This window comes from Gadus chalcogrammus, chromosome 12, assembly GCF_026213295.1.
Source record: "Gadus chalcogrammus isolate NIFS_2021 chromosome 12, NIFS_Gcha_1.0, whole genome shotgun sequence".
Taxonomy (NCBI): domain Eukaryota; kingdom Metazoa; phylum Chordata; class Actinopteri; order Gadiformes; family Gadidae; genus Gadus; species Gadus chalcogrammus.
The window spans coordinates 19728547-19745691 of NC_079423.1; the positions used below are offsets into that span (position 1 = coordinate 19728547).

Below are 17145 nucleotides of genomic sequence, written 5' to 3' on the forward strand. Positions count from 1 at the left end.
AAGAGAAGATTGTTTGGAAATCGTCAATCCTTTCAGTGTGTGTAATGTTCCAGGATATAGTCCATTTAGTCCAATGAAATGGGGTATGCTTGAAGGTTCCGCGAGTTCCGGGTCCTTATGTGTACTGTATCTCTATCTTACTAACTGTCTACCTGACGGGCAGGACTGGGGTCTGATGTCTTCTTGATAAGCGAATCAGGTTTGTTCTGGATCATACAGTTGGCAACACTGCATCCACGATCCGGGTTTAGCTCGCCATCTCAGCATTCAGATTCACTGAGTTCTGATTCTTCTAGTGTGCACATAAAACCAATCTACACAAAGTGCAGAATAATCAGTGTCTGCTTTCTAAATCTATTTCTTACATGAAATCTCATTAACTTATTTTCTACAAGTGTAACCATTACCTGGATGCACTCAGATTACATTGAGACGATATAACAACATCACAGTAACCACTAGTATTACTCACTTGCTTATAGTATAATACAGTACAGTATAGTATAATACATTTTGTCTTACAAGTAGGTTGTCTCATATCTGGCTGTAGGTGAGTTTGGTAACTAAGATTCCTAGTGTTTAGAATTACGATTGCTTGTTCTAACTTTCCATCTGTTACTGCAGTGTGATTTAGACCTGTGCCGTTGTTATCAGTTAAGAGTTAGTACTTTTTTCTAGTTTCTGCCACTTAAGGGGGGAACAAAAGGCTTGATAGCTGGGCGGAGCTAAGTCTGCCTGAGCTACCATGCCCATTTAAGGGCTAGCTATTAGTAGCGTCAGGACCCAGCAAACGAAGACCCGGGAAACAAAGACTAAGGGAGTCTCTCCGCGGAAGTCAAGACCCGGGAAACAAAGACTAAGGGAGTCTCTCTGCGGGAGTACCTAGAGGAAGCCTGGGGAGGCCACCTGCCCTATTGTAGCTATGTGTCGTACTTCAATCATTGTCAGGATTTCTACCCGTAGACGGCGTTACCATGGCTACTCTGCTCGGCGCAGTAACCCGTCTAATCTGTTTCATCCACCTTGCTTACACTGACCTTGAGGTGATGGGAGGACTCTGGAACTGCCAGTCGGTGGTCAAGAAGGCGGACTCGATTTCAGCCTACGCGTCCCTCATGACCCTTCACTTCCTGGCCCTGACAGACCTGGATCACTCCAGAGAACTCTGCTACTCCTGCTGCCCTCTCCACCATTCTCGCACACCCCTAGACCATCCGGGCGAGGAGGGCTCCTCATCTCGCCCATGTGGTCCTACCAGGTCCTTCCACAAGAACACTTGTGCCAGATCTGCGTTTGAACTCCACGCTGTCACTGTCACCATTCCTATCAAGCTCTCCATTGTGGTGATCTACCGTCCTCCAGGTCCTCTACGTGACTTCTAAGACGAGAAGGATGACCTCTTCACCTGCTTTCCTGAGGATGGCACACCACTCGTTATCCTCGGCGACTTCAACATCCTGCCAGAGAAGGTGCACTCACCTGAACTAACCAACTTTTTCGCCACCTTTGACTTAAAGGTCCCATGACATGCTATTTTATGTATTCTTTAATATAGGTATTAGTGGGCAACTAACACAGTATTCAAAGACGTTCCCTAAATTCAGCCGTGGTGCAGAGTTACAGCCACTCCGAGCCAGTCGCACATTGAGCTTCCCCCAAATGCGCTGTTTCGGTGGGCGTGTCAAGGAGGAGGGTGGGGGTGTGGCCCTGAGCAGCTTGCAGCCACCATGCGCTCTGTTTACAGTGGATGTATCGCAATGGCGAGGCGCACACAGCCTTTAGCCGTGTTCTGTAAATATTCTAGAACACACGGGAGTCCTGGAGCTCTATATCTAAATATTATCATATAGCCTACACAGATATCTATATCATATAATATATATTATCACGGCCAAAAGCTGTGTGAGCCGATATTATGAATCTCAAACGACCGCGTTGGGTTCTCCGACGTTCCTGGTTCTTCAACGTCCACATCAATGTGAATACACACACAGTGTTTCTTGTCGGTTCTTTGACGTGTCTTGTATTTCCACAACGAGACTGTCGTGGGGGTTATCTGAGCCATGGTTGAGAAGGAATTGGGGGAAAGGAACTTTGGTTAGACTCGCTGAAGTACATGAACTGCGACATGCCGCCGGTTGCCGCGAGGCACCATCGCCCGGCAGCAGGCAGCCGGCAGCAGGCAGCGCGCGGTTCAGTCGACTTCAGGTTGATGTGAAAGTGGAAGAACCAGAGACGTCGCAGAACCCGACAAAGTCGTTTGTGATTCATAATATCGTTCATAATATCGTCAGCAGAACAGTTATCCAAATAACAAGGAAGTGTACAACACTTGCGTTACAGTCCTGGAGCTCTATATCTAGATAATATCATATAAACTTGCGTTTGGTTTTACACCAAACGCAAGTTTTAGCCACCGGGGGACCATAGGCAGGCTAGGGGAACTCATATTTATGTTAGAAAACCTCCCAAAGTGAGATTTTCATGTCATGGGACCTTTAACACTATCCCCTTCTCCTCCCACACACATGGCCGGGAACCTGCATGACCTAATATTCACTAGGTCCTGCGGCACCTCTGCTCTCTCTGTTACCCCGCTCCCCGTGTCTGACCATCACTTTGTTGATTTTTCTCTCCCCTTGAAATCCTCTCCACCCCTCCTCTCGAGTCCCCACATTGCCACCACTCGCCGTAACCTCTCTCCCTCTACGTTAGTGTTCTGTCTTCACTACCCTCTATCGAACGATTCTCTCAACTATCTACAGATGAATCTTCAGACACTCTGCTATCCTCCCTCTCCTCCTCCTTGGATTCCCTCTGTCCCTTTCACTCCTGACCAGTGCGATCCTCACCCCCTCTTCTTGGCTGTCCGATCCTCTGCGGACTTGTAGAACAAAGTTGCGGGCAGCTGAGAGGAAATGGAAGTGATCCGACTGTCCTAATGATTTATCCCACTATCTTTTCCTTCCTGCCTCACTGCTGATGACTTTGTTACCTACTTTACCCAGAAAGTGAAGGACATTAGCTCCTCTTTTATCCCTGCCTCCATCCTCCCTCCTCCCATCCCCTCCTCTGTCTTTACCAAATTTAGCCCTCTCACCTCTGACGAGGTCAACAGAATAATATCATCTAACCATGCCACCACCTGCCCCCTTGACGCTATCCCCTCCTCTCTCCTCCAGTATGTTTCAAGCGACATCCTGCCATTTCTCACCTCACTTATCAACTCCTCCCTCACTTCAGGCATTGTTCCAGCGTTTTTCCGGATTGCCAGAATAAAGCCTCTCCTCAAAAAGCCAACTCTTAATACCACCGACATCCAGAACTACAGACCGGTATCCCTTCTTTCATTACTGCCTAAAACACTGGAACATGCAGTTGCTAACCAACTGTCCTCCTATCTCTCATCCAACAACCTGATTGACCCTCACCAGTCAGGCTTCAAGAAGGCACACTCCACTGAGACGGCTCTCCTCGCGGTGACTGAGTCCCTCCGTGCTGCCAGAGCCTCATCCCTCTCATCGGTTCTCGTGACACGGTGAACCACAAGATCCTCCTTGCCACTCTTGCCGAACTTTGCATCGCTGAATCTGCTCTTTCCTGGTTCACATCCTACCTGATGAACCGCACCTATCAAGTGACATGGAATGGCTCCTTGTCTAAACCTTGCACGCTTGAAACTGGTGTCCCTCAAGGCTCTGTACTGGGGCCTCTTCTGTTCTCCCTCTATACCAGATCTCTGGGCTCTGTAATTGCATCACACGGCTTTTCCTATCACTGCTATGGTGACGTCACTCAGCTATTTCTCTCTTTCCCCTCATCTGATAAAGCCCTGATTGCAACACGCATATCGGAATGTCTGGCGGACGTCAGCACCTGGACAACTGCCCATCACCTGAGGCTTAACCTCAACAAAACCGAGCTCCTTCTAATCCCAGGGAAGATTGCCCACACATGGACTTACTGGTCACCGTTGATAACATCTCTGTATCTCCTTCTCCAACTGCCAGAAACCTCGGTGTGGTATTGGACAATCAGTTATCCTGCACCGCAAACATCACTGCGGTGGCCCTATCCTGCAGATTTGCACTTTACAACATCCGCAGAATCCGGCCCTTCCTCACAAGGGAAGCAGCTCAGCTTCTAGTCCAATCACTGGTCATCTCCCACCTCGACTACTGCAACTCACTCCTGGCTGGACTTCCTGCCTCTGCGATTAAACCTTTGCAGTGCATCCAGAATGCGGCAGCGCGCCTCGTGTTCAACCTACCGAAGTTCTCCCATGTGACCCCCCTCTTCCAGGACCTCCACTGGCTCCCTGTAGTAGCTCGCATAAAATTTAAGACGATGTTACTGGCATACAAGGAAGTCGATGGAACTGCCCCTGCCTTCCTCCAAGCATTGCTAAAGCCAAACACCCCAGCTCGATCCCTCCGCTCAACTACCTCAGCTGGACGTCTGGTACCGCCATCGCTAAGAGCTGGCAAAGGCCGTTCAGCAAAGTCACAACTTTTCTCGTTTTTGGGACCTCAGTGGTGGAACGACCTCCCTGCCGTTCTCAGGACCACAGAGTCGCTCACTATCTTCCGAAAAAGACTCAAGACTCACCTGTTCAGAGTCCACCTCGACTCTGCATAGCCACTCTCCCCCTTCTGGCCACCATTGTACACTGTATTGTATTGTGTTGTATTGTATTGTATTATAGTACTTTCCTGTGTAGCAACTGCAGTAGCTGCTATCATTGCTGTAACACGAGGAATTGGTTAGCCTAGCGATTGTTGTACTTGCACTTGGTTCTATGAACATCCTTTCTGTACCGACAGCGATATATTGTTACACTTCTTATGACAAATGTACTTATTGTAAGTCGCCTTGGATAAAAGCGTCTGCTAAATGCCCTAAATGTAAACGCAAATGCTTAGCTTTCATTTGCAATGCATTTCAAATGATTTTCACCGATAAGCAAAGTGCTTATCTGTTTCCACACATCCTTTTCCAGTAATGTTATGATAACTTAACTTACTTATGATTACTTTATCACTTCAATATACTTGACTTACACATGACAATAATTTAGTGTAACTTGAACTTCATTTAAAATTGCATGGGCTATTAAATAAACCATAGTAAACCATTGCTATCCGCTACTAACGTAAGCTGCGTGGCTGAACCGTAAACAATTTAGTGCCACGCATCATATAACATTCCAAATCTTGTAACGTTCCAAAACGCAACGCCGACTCGACTCGCAGGCTGCGCCAGTCAGTCAAAACGTTAGCTGTAACCTCAACGATACAATAAGCACCAGCGTGGGGGTTAACATTTACTCTTTCCCTCTATGACATTAAACATGGTGCTAACTATGATAACAGGCTACTAAAGTTCGTTTGAAACATTGAGAATTACTATATTATAACCAATCAATTATTATGATTGGTTTTAAAAAGGTAATCTTTCAAACAGCAACTTATAAGCAGCATTAGTTCTTTCCCAAGTTCACTATGATTATATTAGTGACTAGCCAACTCGTGTTCACTCACCGGAGTTTCCCGTATCAGATATTCTATTGCAATCAGTTGACACTCTCAAGTTGGACATCTAGTTGGAAATTAACCTTATTAGTATAATTGCATGTAAACTATGATAATATTTTGAGTGTTTTATCTGTTCTTTCATACCGAAATCCAGGAGCTTCTTTCAACACGTTTCATGGGAAATCTTGCGAGGAATAAGGGGTTTCCTTGAACGGCGCGCTTAGTGCGCCCTCTTTAGGCAATAACTTTAACTACACCTGAGGTTTGTAGCCCTAATTTCATGAGGGTTACAACCGCATGGCTCAAGCATGACATACCAAATAGGGAGACATGCAGTGTATATATATTCAAAATATAAGCCCTAACAAGGAAATCAAGTATCAGTGTAGATGGCAGCTTAACTATGTGTAGTGTCTTATGGACTGGTGTAGTGAGAATGTGCAACAAAACCTAAATAAAGAAGAAGAGGGTTTGGCAACAGCAGCTGCTGTCACCCAGGCAGCGAGAGACCGAATGGCTGGATGTCTTCCTCCTTTTATAGGCCAATCAGGTAAATCAGGTGCACCTGCTGAAAAAAGGGAAGAGCCAAATTGCCCAAGTGGGAAAACAGCGCCTCCATGGTAAGAGTTACCAGGGGGACGTAACAGTAGAGTATGCGCATTACACCCTTACCTGCTCATCCACCGGCCTCTCTCCCTTTCAGTGCGCCTACGGGTATCTGCAAACCCTATTCCCCGACCTGGAGAAGGAGTCCTCCTCCTGTGTATTCGGTTGCTAAGTGACTTCAACTACTTTAGCAAACTACTTCTCTGCTGATCAACGCTACGAATGATAACAAATACATTGGAAAAAGACACACTGTGTGAAGTTATTTTTTCGTTTTGGCAAGTTGCCATACTAATAATGCCAATACTCTTTGGCTGGGATGATGAGGCATCAGACAATCAAGTCATTTTAGCCTGAATACATAGGTAAAAAGCACCAGAGCACGTTGCTAGTACCATAACCGATAGAACGATAACCTGTTGAACTAAATGGAGGCTAAACCACGGGATGCATCTGCAGACCACTGCCACATAAATAAAGGTAAGACGCAATATTTATTGCTTAAGATTTGCTGGTGCTGTGGCAAGGTCTTTTGTGTTTTTTGCACTCAAGTGGTCGGCTGGTTTAACTTAACTAGCAATTGATAGTCGGTGGAGTCTGTTACGTATTTTTAGAACCTAAGCAACCCACACATAGACCCTATGAAGCAGAACCAAACATATAAGCCATAAATACTATACATAGCCACAAGGGGAGCGAGACCTTACTGAAGGCTGCAATAATTAGTTAAGCCACAGAAGGCAGCACCACAGACAAGGGAGGAAGCCGAGAGTAATACCAGAGCCCGTCTACGAAGAGCCTGGGCACTCCCTATACGCCCCATTGTACCGATTTTGGTTGTAGTTCCATGAGACATCCACTGGGGGTGATCGCGGGCGAGTCCAGATTGAATGGGAGTCTATGGGGCTAAACGGCTAATTATGCCTCTTTCACCTGCTTGTCGTTGAAATATCGCAAATTTTATTGCAGATTCCGCAAGTTCAATATAGATTATGGTTCAAAAGTCAAATGAGTGAGTACTTATGTCCTTTCGATTTCTTACAGTTTGGGCCGTTGTTGGCCATACACGCTAGCATTCTGCTAATGAACGCTGATTGGTCAGGGACGGACTTGCGACTGATTACGACCAGAGACCCCTCTTGACGGCATCTGAAGCTGAAGAGCATTCAGAAACGTGTTAACTCAATTTTTGCGTACTGTATTTATATTTTCCTGCAGGCCCTTTTATTTGTTAGATAACCTCTCTCAATTTCTCTCTCGTTCTCGTACCTCTAATAAGAACCTCATTGTGGAAAAGGATTGTTTTTTGTATTTTGCGTTGGACAAGTAAACCCTTTAAAAACATCACGTCGTGGTCCGGTGGATTATTATCGTGGATAGTGGATGAGGTATGCGAAGAAGGGAAAACGGAGCGTCAAGCTGAAGCTTCACATTAGAAACATTGTTGGCCGTACATTAGTCAGAAAAGGTATGGTGAAAGTACATGGGCATAAATGGAATTTCTTCAATTTCTTGTGTTCAATGTTCAATGTGTTATATACATGGTAGGTACGGTATGACCACCTTAAATAATACAGTCAATATCCCACTCAATATCATTTAATCTGTCATTGTCTATTTTTCGAAAATAAAGATAGTTTAAAAAAGAAATGCCTCGTAAATGTGCAATGATAAACTTCACTTACAGTGGAAACGGGTAATATCGCACATGGCTTATTCAAGTTGCGCGCTAGACATTCTCTAAAGTGTCGAGACTCAAGCACTTAACTTACCTTAACCGATTGTTCCATACAAATGGTTAGTTAACGATTTAACAACTTCAACATCTGCTATTACAGTCGTTATTTTTTTGTAGGACTTGGGCTAATGACCTTGCACAGAGGGAAAACCATCTACACCACTTGTCATTGATTTCTATGCATTCACTGATCTTTACAGATGGGTTTGTTTTAAGCCATTGAATATAATTGCTCTGCCATGCAACACATTATAAGCTACACATGTTTGTTAAATGAGAAATATGGTCTGGGTCACATTGAAACAGTAACAGTTGTATAACAGTAATTATACAAACATTATACCAACATTGCAACAGGCAAGTTTAATCAAACATCACACTAACAAGAACACAATAAGAACAGTAACTAATAAAAAAAAAGAGAAATGATTTAACAACACTGAACATACTGAACAGAGGCAGGGGAAAAGGACAGAGGAAGAAGACTTGTCCGTTGTCACAGCATCAAGGTCCGACTGTAGAGATCAAGAAAGGAAGAGGCATGAGGAGAACAACAGAACACTGCTCTCTAGCAGATTGTTTACTGATGTAAACTAAATTGATGCAGTCTTAAAATTATGATTCTAATCCAGGTTTCTATTTTAGGAGAAAGAAATGGCTCATAATCGTTGCGGGAAAAGGGAAGTGCTTTAGAAACTGCCGTAAAGCAGTACCTCTGACAGTATTACAGTGTGTGACGTCATCGCATGTTTTTGACGCCTTTTTAGAACAGATACGTGACCTTAAAAAATGCAATATTCAGCTGAGTTTATTATCTTAGCCCCACCCTTTGATAGAAACTTTCAAATTACTTGACAAAAAATTACATCGTGAGAAAAGTGGATTCTGAGGATAAAACCCCGTTGGCTCCCATTCATTCTGGACTCGCCTACGAGCGCCCCGCGTGGTCAAAGATTATTACTGCAACCAGTCCAGAAAACCGGAACTAACCCGCGAGTGCCAGTTCTCCTCATATTAGACATTCTCTGGTAATACGTCACACCGGCTCCTCCCACTCCTTCCGGGTCTTGCGGACCAGACGATAACACTGCGAACACGGGGGGGAGGTCTCCAGAATCTTCTTTGCACTTATTAGACATACAGGGTTAATGTTTTTGATCAGCTAGGAGACGCTCGACACGTGTTAAGATACGCTTCAACCTCCTTTTGCTCCGTAGTATCAGTTTTTACCATACCGAAAAATACTTTATACCAAATAAAGTCTCTTAAAAGCTATCCTTGGGATTTGACCACTTTCCTTGAAGAACTCAGCAAATTTGGTGACTCTTGACGTTCTTGGGAAGTTCTGGACCGAGACTCGCGGCCGCCCGGCCATCGGGACGCAATACAAGCTTCTTGCAGGCGCCACTGAAAGGTAAACAGAACCTGTTGTCAATGACTAATCTCTGTAATAGTTAGAATAGTAACATTTAGGCAAATAGCTTGTACTGCCTCCGTCTGGTTGCGGGGACCCGTGGTCTCGGCCTAGATTGAAATTCATAACAGCCGGTTAGATAAACGGCCTCGGATACGCTAACAGATTAGATTAAATAATTATATACAAGGAGCAAAGGGCTAGGAGTGTGTTTGTTTATGGGATTGTTGATAGACTGTATCCACTCCCGTCTAGATCTAATGTTTGTACTGCGTGGGAGACATATTCAATGCGGTTTAATTGTTAAATGGTGAAGTACTGATGTTAAGCCAGTCCACCATAAGGTAAATGGTGAAGTACCGAAGTTCAGCCGGTACCAGCATAAGGTATTATTTACAACCGACCACAAACGTTTGAACTGTTACGGTGCGGTGAAAACAGGTCAGGTATTAAAGTTAATCTAGCTTACTTGCATATTATAACCGGTGGCTTGGCTTTGTTTGCTGTGGAGTTCGAATGGGATTGGTTCCTCCCGGCCCAGTTCATGTGAAAATCGAATGTGCAATTTTGTATAGTGTATAACGCAGCCGTAGAGGCAAACTTGCGCAGTTTTAACCCGACTGTTTTGTACGCTTCGCTAACCCGCCGTGGAGACAAACTTGCAGGAATCTCATACTTCTTATAGAGATCCAATACAGTGTGTTTGACCAGTGCTATCTGGGTCGAACCAAACCAGTTTGATTCTACCGTGGATATTGGATGTACCACTTGGTGTACGATTTAAAGAGACGGCGCGTCTTGGACACGTGGGTTTCTTTTGTTACAGACCTCCGCCATCTTTGTAGTCAAAGCCCTTTTTAAAAACAAAGCGCCATTTTGCTCTGTGTAGGAGGTCTTGCATAGACCAAGAGCAGCGGGGGGCCCAGCTAAAGTGTTACATCCTCTCTCCCTCTCCCTCTCCCCCTCCCTCTCTCTCTCTCCCCCTCTCCCTCCCTCTCTCCCCCCCCCCACTCTCTCTCTCTCTCTCTCTCTCTCTCTCTCTCTCCCCCCCCTCTCCCCCCCCTCTCCCCTCTCTCTCTCTCTCTCTCTCTCTCTCTCTCTCTCTCTTCTCTCTCTCTCTTTCTATCTCTCTTCTGCAAGTCGGTAGGGGCTGCAATAGTTAGTCTTTTGTTAAGACTGCATGATCTCTTACCTGGGACAATAGCGGATCTATCTCTCCCCCCCCCCCCCCCCCCGCCCCCCCCTCTCCCTCTCTCTCCCTCTCTCCCCCCCCCTCTCCCCCCCCCTCTCTCTCTCTCTCTCTCACACACTTTTTGGTGCGCAGTCCGGTAGGACTGGAACAACTGAAACAAGATACCTAAAGCGGGTGTTGTTCTTTCTCTCCCACCCCCTAAAAAACTCCCTTGATATCCCCAACCCTTTTGTCCCTGTCTCCACAGATCCTATCGTAAACCCTCCCCACCACCTTTTGTCCCTGTCTCCACAGATCCTATCGTAAATCCCCCCCCACCCTTTGTCCCTGTCTCCACAGGTCTGGTCGTCAGATCCCCCCCCTCCCCACCCTTTGTCCCTGTCTCCACAGGTCCGGTCGTCAGACCCCCCCTCCCCATCCTTTTGTCACTGTCTCCACAGATCCTATCGTAAACGCCCCCCACCCTTTGTCCCTGTCTCCACAGGTCTGGTCGTCAGATCCCCCCCCTCCCCACCCTTTGTCCCTGTCTCCACAGGTCCGGTCGTCAGACCCCCCCTCCCCATCCTTTTGTCCCTGTCTCCACAGATCCGGTCGTAAACCCCCCCCTTCCCACCCTTTTCATCTCTCTCCGCAGGCCCTGGAGTGCGACCCCCCCCCCCCCTTTTTAACCCTTCGCCACCTTAACTCCTCCCTCTCCGCAGGTCCTGTCGCGGAACCACGTCCCCATCCCATAAAGTACTTGTTTAGTGACGGATACACTCGCAGCGCGACGTGCGGATAGTGTGTGCTTTGTTATTTAAGTGTTGGCCAAAAGTAATAGGTTATCACAGCTTTTTGTCATACAGATAAAACTCGAGGAAAGTTTCTTTATCGGTAGATAAGTTTGTGAATTCCAAACCGTCATACTCTCAGTACTTCGCAGCCCCTGTGCCGCGACAGACGCCCCCACCTCAACACCTCCCCCTGCAGGGCAACCCCGGTACCTGCCTCGACGCTTCCCCTGCTGGCCAACGCCGGCATCTACCTCTACGCCTCCCCCTGCTGACAAACCCCTATCTACCTCTACGCCTCCCCCTGCTGGCCAACCCCGATCTACCTCTACGCCTTCCCCTGCTGGCCAACGACGGCGCCCATCCCAGTCTACCTCATCACACCCCCCCTGCTGGTTTGCAGCGACGCCTATCCCGATCTACCTCAACGCCTCCCCCTGCTGGCCGGAACAACGCTTGCCTCACTCCTGCCACAACACCTCATTCCTACTCTCCAGACAGCGGCCCCCAACTGCTTACCCACGCCTAGCCCCAGCAGACGCGCCTTTCCAGACATCATGGCCTCGCTCAATGTGCAACCTCGCCTAACGGAAGCGAGACCTGATCCAGACACCCCGGCCCAGATGAGGGTGGCAGTAGCCAGGTATTTGGCAGCGAACGCCCTGAAGGACAAGGCGTTGTCCAGTGAACAACAAAAAGAATGGGCTGCGCGAGAGGAAAAGTACAGAAAGGAGTGGGAACAGGTTGGAGTCTGGGCTGTTGGGGTAAAGGTCACCACCGGCCTTACCAGGGTGTGCCTGGGAGCACACCCTGAAGGAGAGCGAATGGGCTGCAACGAGACGCGCAAATGCGAAGAAGGTACGAGACAAGGATTCAGTCGACTACAGGAAGAAGAGGGAGAAGTACACCTACGCCCTACTCAACGCCTACAATGCGGCAATCAACATGGAAGCACGGAAGAGGGAAGGGCGACCGACCGACCTTTCCCACCAAGAGAAAACAATATTGAAAGGGCTGTCTGCACCACCTCACGTCGAGGAGCGGGCGGCCCCACTCACCCTAAAAGGAGCGGACGTTGAGGGCAAAGGAACGCCATGTGGAGAGGACAACACCAGCCTCCGCAACAACACCTACCCCAGCCTCGAAGAAAACCCGCCTGTTCCAAACATTACAAAGGCCCCACCACCATACGGCTGCTATGACCACCCGGCGCCTCGAAATTCCAAGGACCCCGCCCTCCAATTCCCAATACTCCACATAGAGAAGGGGCCTGTAGATATCTCCTACAACGATCAACCCCCGACGTCGTTCGCAGGAGGACGTCAGGATTACGGTGGCGTTGAGTACGACTCGACGAAGGGGCCGATGGATGGGACCGAGCGCGTGACAAAAGGGAGGAGAGGCCCGGGTGCCATAATTTGTCGACAAGCGGACCGCAACGAACGTCGACGACTGCAACCCGAACCAGCAGGCCTACCAAGGAGCCACTCAACCCTATCCAGCTCAACAGCAACAGCTACAACCAAACCCCCAACCCTACCCAACACAGCAGCAGCAGCTACTACACCCCCAACCCTACTCAACCCAGCAACAACAACAAGGCATTCCCCAACCCTATTCAACCCAACAGCAACAAGGCATTGCCCAACCCTACTCAGCCCAACAGCAACAAGGAATCCCCCAACCCTACTCGACCCAACAACAACAACACAACCCTCAACCAAACTCAACCCAGCAACAGCAGCAGCAACAGCAGCTACAACCCAACCCCCAACCCTACTCAACCCAGCAGCAGCAGCAGCAACAGCTACAACCCAATAGGGATGTCCCGATCCAGCTTTTTGCACTTCCGATCCGATACCGATATTGTAGCTTTTAGCATCGGCTGACACCGATACCGGCCGATCCAAGCATGTATTAAAGATTAAAGATATTTACTTATTTTGTTGTACTACTCATGTTGAAAAGGGTTTTACTCTTAAGAACAACTAGCCAACTTAATTAGGTTAGTTTGAATAATTCACAATAGTTGGTAATGACAAGCTGACCTGTTTATTCAGGGTTAAATAAACACAAAATAGACAAAATAATAAATAGTCAAATTACCACACACACACTGAATTGGCACCAGTGCTCTGTTCTTGAACAACAAGAGTGTAAACAATATTGTAAACAATATAACATTATATATAAAAGCAACACACACAAAACCTGAGTAGAAAATAGTCAAATTACCACACACACACACTGAATTGGCATCAGTGCTCTGTTCTTGAACAACAAGAGTGTAAACAATATTGTAAACAATATAACATTATATATAAAAGCAACACACACAAAACCTGAGTAGAAAATAGTGAAATTACCACACACACACACTGAATTGGCTATAACAACCCAAATAACGGTCACGCCTTCTACAGTATTGCTATCTCCTTCACACTTTACTGCTCCATCTCCATCTCCACACTCCCTTCAATTTCTACTGTTTGCCCTGACTGCAGTCTGAGCATGATGGGGAGATTCTTCTTCACAAAGGTGATCATTTCAACATGCTCAGGTGTCAGCCTGCTCCTGTGCTCATCAATGATAAGTGAGACTGCGCTAAAAAGCCTCTCACTCTCAACACTCGTGCAAGGAGCACAGAGGAACTTGGCTGCTGTTGCTGCTAGGGTGGGTAGTCGAGCCTGATTGTCTCTCCAGTAATGAAAAGGATTGTTCTTACGTCCAAGTGGAGCCTCGCTGAGGTAGCTCTCCAACTGAATCAGTGCCCCTGGGGGGATCTCCAGCTCAGACGGACCTGCTACTGCTGTGCTGCTCTCCTCCAGTATTTCATCGAAGTAGCTGCCCAGGCTGCTGGTTGAGCTTTCAGCCTCCATTCCTGGGGTCTCATTTATAAAACTGTGCGTGGGATCGTTACTAAAAATGTGCGTACGCCCAGAAGCCAAGTTTTGCGTGCGCCAAAAAATATTCGGATTTATAAAACACTGCGTACGCACACCTGTACGCAATCTTTGCTTTATAAATCACATACTGACTATAATTGTGCGCAGCTGAATCAGTTTCACGTTCCGCCCTCTACACGCCCCTTTTTAACCATAAATGGTCAATGCAAATGACCTCATGAATGCGATCTGCATATAAAACAGACTCAGATGCCGGTATTATGTCTTGTTGGAAACAATGGCAGAAGTACTGAGAAAATCAAAAAAGCGAAATTTCACAGAGGTTGAAGTGGAGACACTTGTGGGTGAGATGGAGGCCCGAAAGGTAGTTTTGTTCGGCGGTCACGGGATTGGAATCGCCAACAACAAAAAGCAGAGTGAGTGGCAACATGTTGCTGCAGCAGTGAACTCTGTCAGTAGCACGGAGCGCACAGTCCCAGAATTAAAAAAGAAGTGGTCTGACATAGAGTTACATATTTTTATGTAGCCTACCAATAAATCGTTATGGTCCCTAAATACCCTCTCCCTCCGAATCCTGCATGGTCCGCCAGAAGTGCCATATGGTGCAGCATTACCACGGCGCTCACCTCTGTATTTATAGGGTTACGGTAATAAGACTGACGAGAACGCCTTGGATAATCAGTTTGTAGGTACCCACGTAAAATGTTCTTGAACATAACCCCTTTTTAATGCCTGATTTGTCATGAAAAGCATCAAGAGTAACGGACAACGATTGTGATGAGTGTGGCTTGGTTTTTCACACTTGGGATTAAATTGACATTTGATCATGTGTTTACAGTGTCACATAAAAATATTATGTTATTGACACATGTTGGACAGATGCTTAATTCCATGCAGTCGCGCCGTCAGTGGACAGTATGGAGCGATGGGATTAAATATAGAGAATTTCTTTTTATTTCTATTCTAAGGAGATATTTCTGGAGTTATAACTGAGAAATAACGCAGTGGACTTAAATTATTCTGATTAGGATTTAACGCATGATACGGGTTGAAATTAAATTGATGAAGGGCGATGATAAAACATAATCGTTCTTCTCACTCTGCAATTCTTTGGTCTGACTTCAGTTCACCACCACACCGTCTGTGTCGCCAATTCTCCTTTTCCTCCAAACCATGCGTACGCATGGGTCAGAGTTTGCTTAGGGCTGCGCACATTTTCCCGTCAAGTTGGTTTTTTATAGATCACAACCTTGGCGTGAAAAGTCACGTACGCAACTTTCAGCCCCGTTTTGTGCGTACGCAACGGTTATAAATGAGACCCCTGGGGCCTCATGTACTAAGACTAGCGTGGATTTCATACTGAAACTTGGCGTACGCCAAAACCCAGAAACTGTCTTACGCACAAATAAATTCAGATGTATCAAAGTGTGCGAACGCATGGATCCAAGCACGTTTCTTTTGTACATCTCGATCAACGTGGAATTGAGCGCACATGCCGAGGTGCCAAACTCCTCCCTGTCCACGCCCTCATTTAAATATGCAATTTCATTTAAATAGGCCTCTGGACCTGAGATTCACCTCTTGATCCGATCACCTGGCACCATGAACAGAGGCAAAAAACGAAACTTCACGGAGTCTGAGCTCGAGATTTTGCTCCACGAGGTAGAAATGCGCAAGCATATGCTATTGGAACCCTGTCAACAGGGATAAATGCAAAACAAAAGAGAAGTGAGTGGGAGTGTGTTTGCGAGGCCGTCAATGCAGTGGGGTCTCAGCAGCGCACACACTCTGAAATTAAAAAAAAGTGGTCAGACCTCAAGGTGGAGGTGAAGAGGAGGGTTTCTGCCCACCGCCGAAGCGTGACCGCAACAGGTGGGGGGACGGGAGTAGGGGAACTCTCCCCCTTCGATTTGAGAGTGGCCGCTTTGATCGGTGACACAGCTCTCACCGGAGTGGTGGGAGCCCATGAAGGGGACGCCGATCATCCCCAAGGTAAATATGCTGAAGTCATAAATGCTGTAATTATACTGGTCATACAATTGGCTGCTTGCAATACACATAAGTCGTGCGTAAAGATGCCAGGATATTAAAGACTTTGACTCGTGTTTATTAACTTAAATTTTTTATTTTTGAATAGACAAGCAAGGAGAGGGAACGGATTGCTCCGTCGGCCCCGGCGTCTCCAGCGCCCTTCGGATTTGACCATTTGCGATGTCCTCTAACAACGCTAACGCAGCCATTTTTAAAACAATTTTCTTCATCCATTGCGCATGCTTTTATAGCCACCCATATAATTGCAAGGTGTGTTAATTGTTCATTAGTGTGTCTCTGATGTGCAAATCACTCTGAGTCATTGTTTTCACCTTTTTTCCCAGTTCCCCAGCGTCACCTCTAAGTGTCGCCAAAGGATCAATAGCTGTAGAAACGTGCGTACGACAGCTCTGGAGCTGGCGTGGGGACCGCACATTTTTACGGTCATTTCACGTTTTGTACATCTGAACGTGAGCGTGGAAAAGGATGTACGCCACGTTTTTGTGCGTACGCAACCTTAGTACATGATGCCCCTGGTGTTTGCCTTGCTGGCTCAGCCTCAGACACTTCTCCAGATGGTGGCATGGTTTTCTTCAGCTCTGCCTTTAGTGCCTTCTTTGCCTGATCCAGGTTGGTTGCATTAGTGAAGAACCTGGAAGAAATATGAATATAATGTCATAAAGATGTATCAATTATTTTATATTGTTTCACCTAGTCTCCACATGTTCAATGATGTTCAATGACAACAATTAACACACACTTTCTATTTTTTTTTCTTATCTATGAGAATGATCTAGTCTAGTGGATCGTTGTTGAATATTGAAGTACTGACAAAGAAATAAATACCCGCTGTACAGTAAAATATTTTCAATAATATTATACTAAAGCTTAAAACATGCCCAAATAATTATAAACCACTTACTTGTCTTTGTAGCGTGGATCGAGCAGTGTTGC

General features: G+C 46.5%; 1 pseudogene; it reads left to right on the top strand.

Annotated features, from left to right (window-relative positions):
- Positions 1-1011: 1011 nt before the first annotated feature.
- LOC130392749 (uncharacterized) lies at positions 1012-13075 on the top strand (annotated as a pseudogene).
- Positions 13076-17145: the final 4070 nt, after the last annotated feature.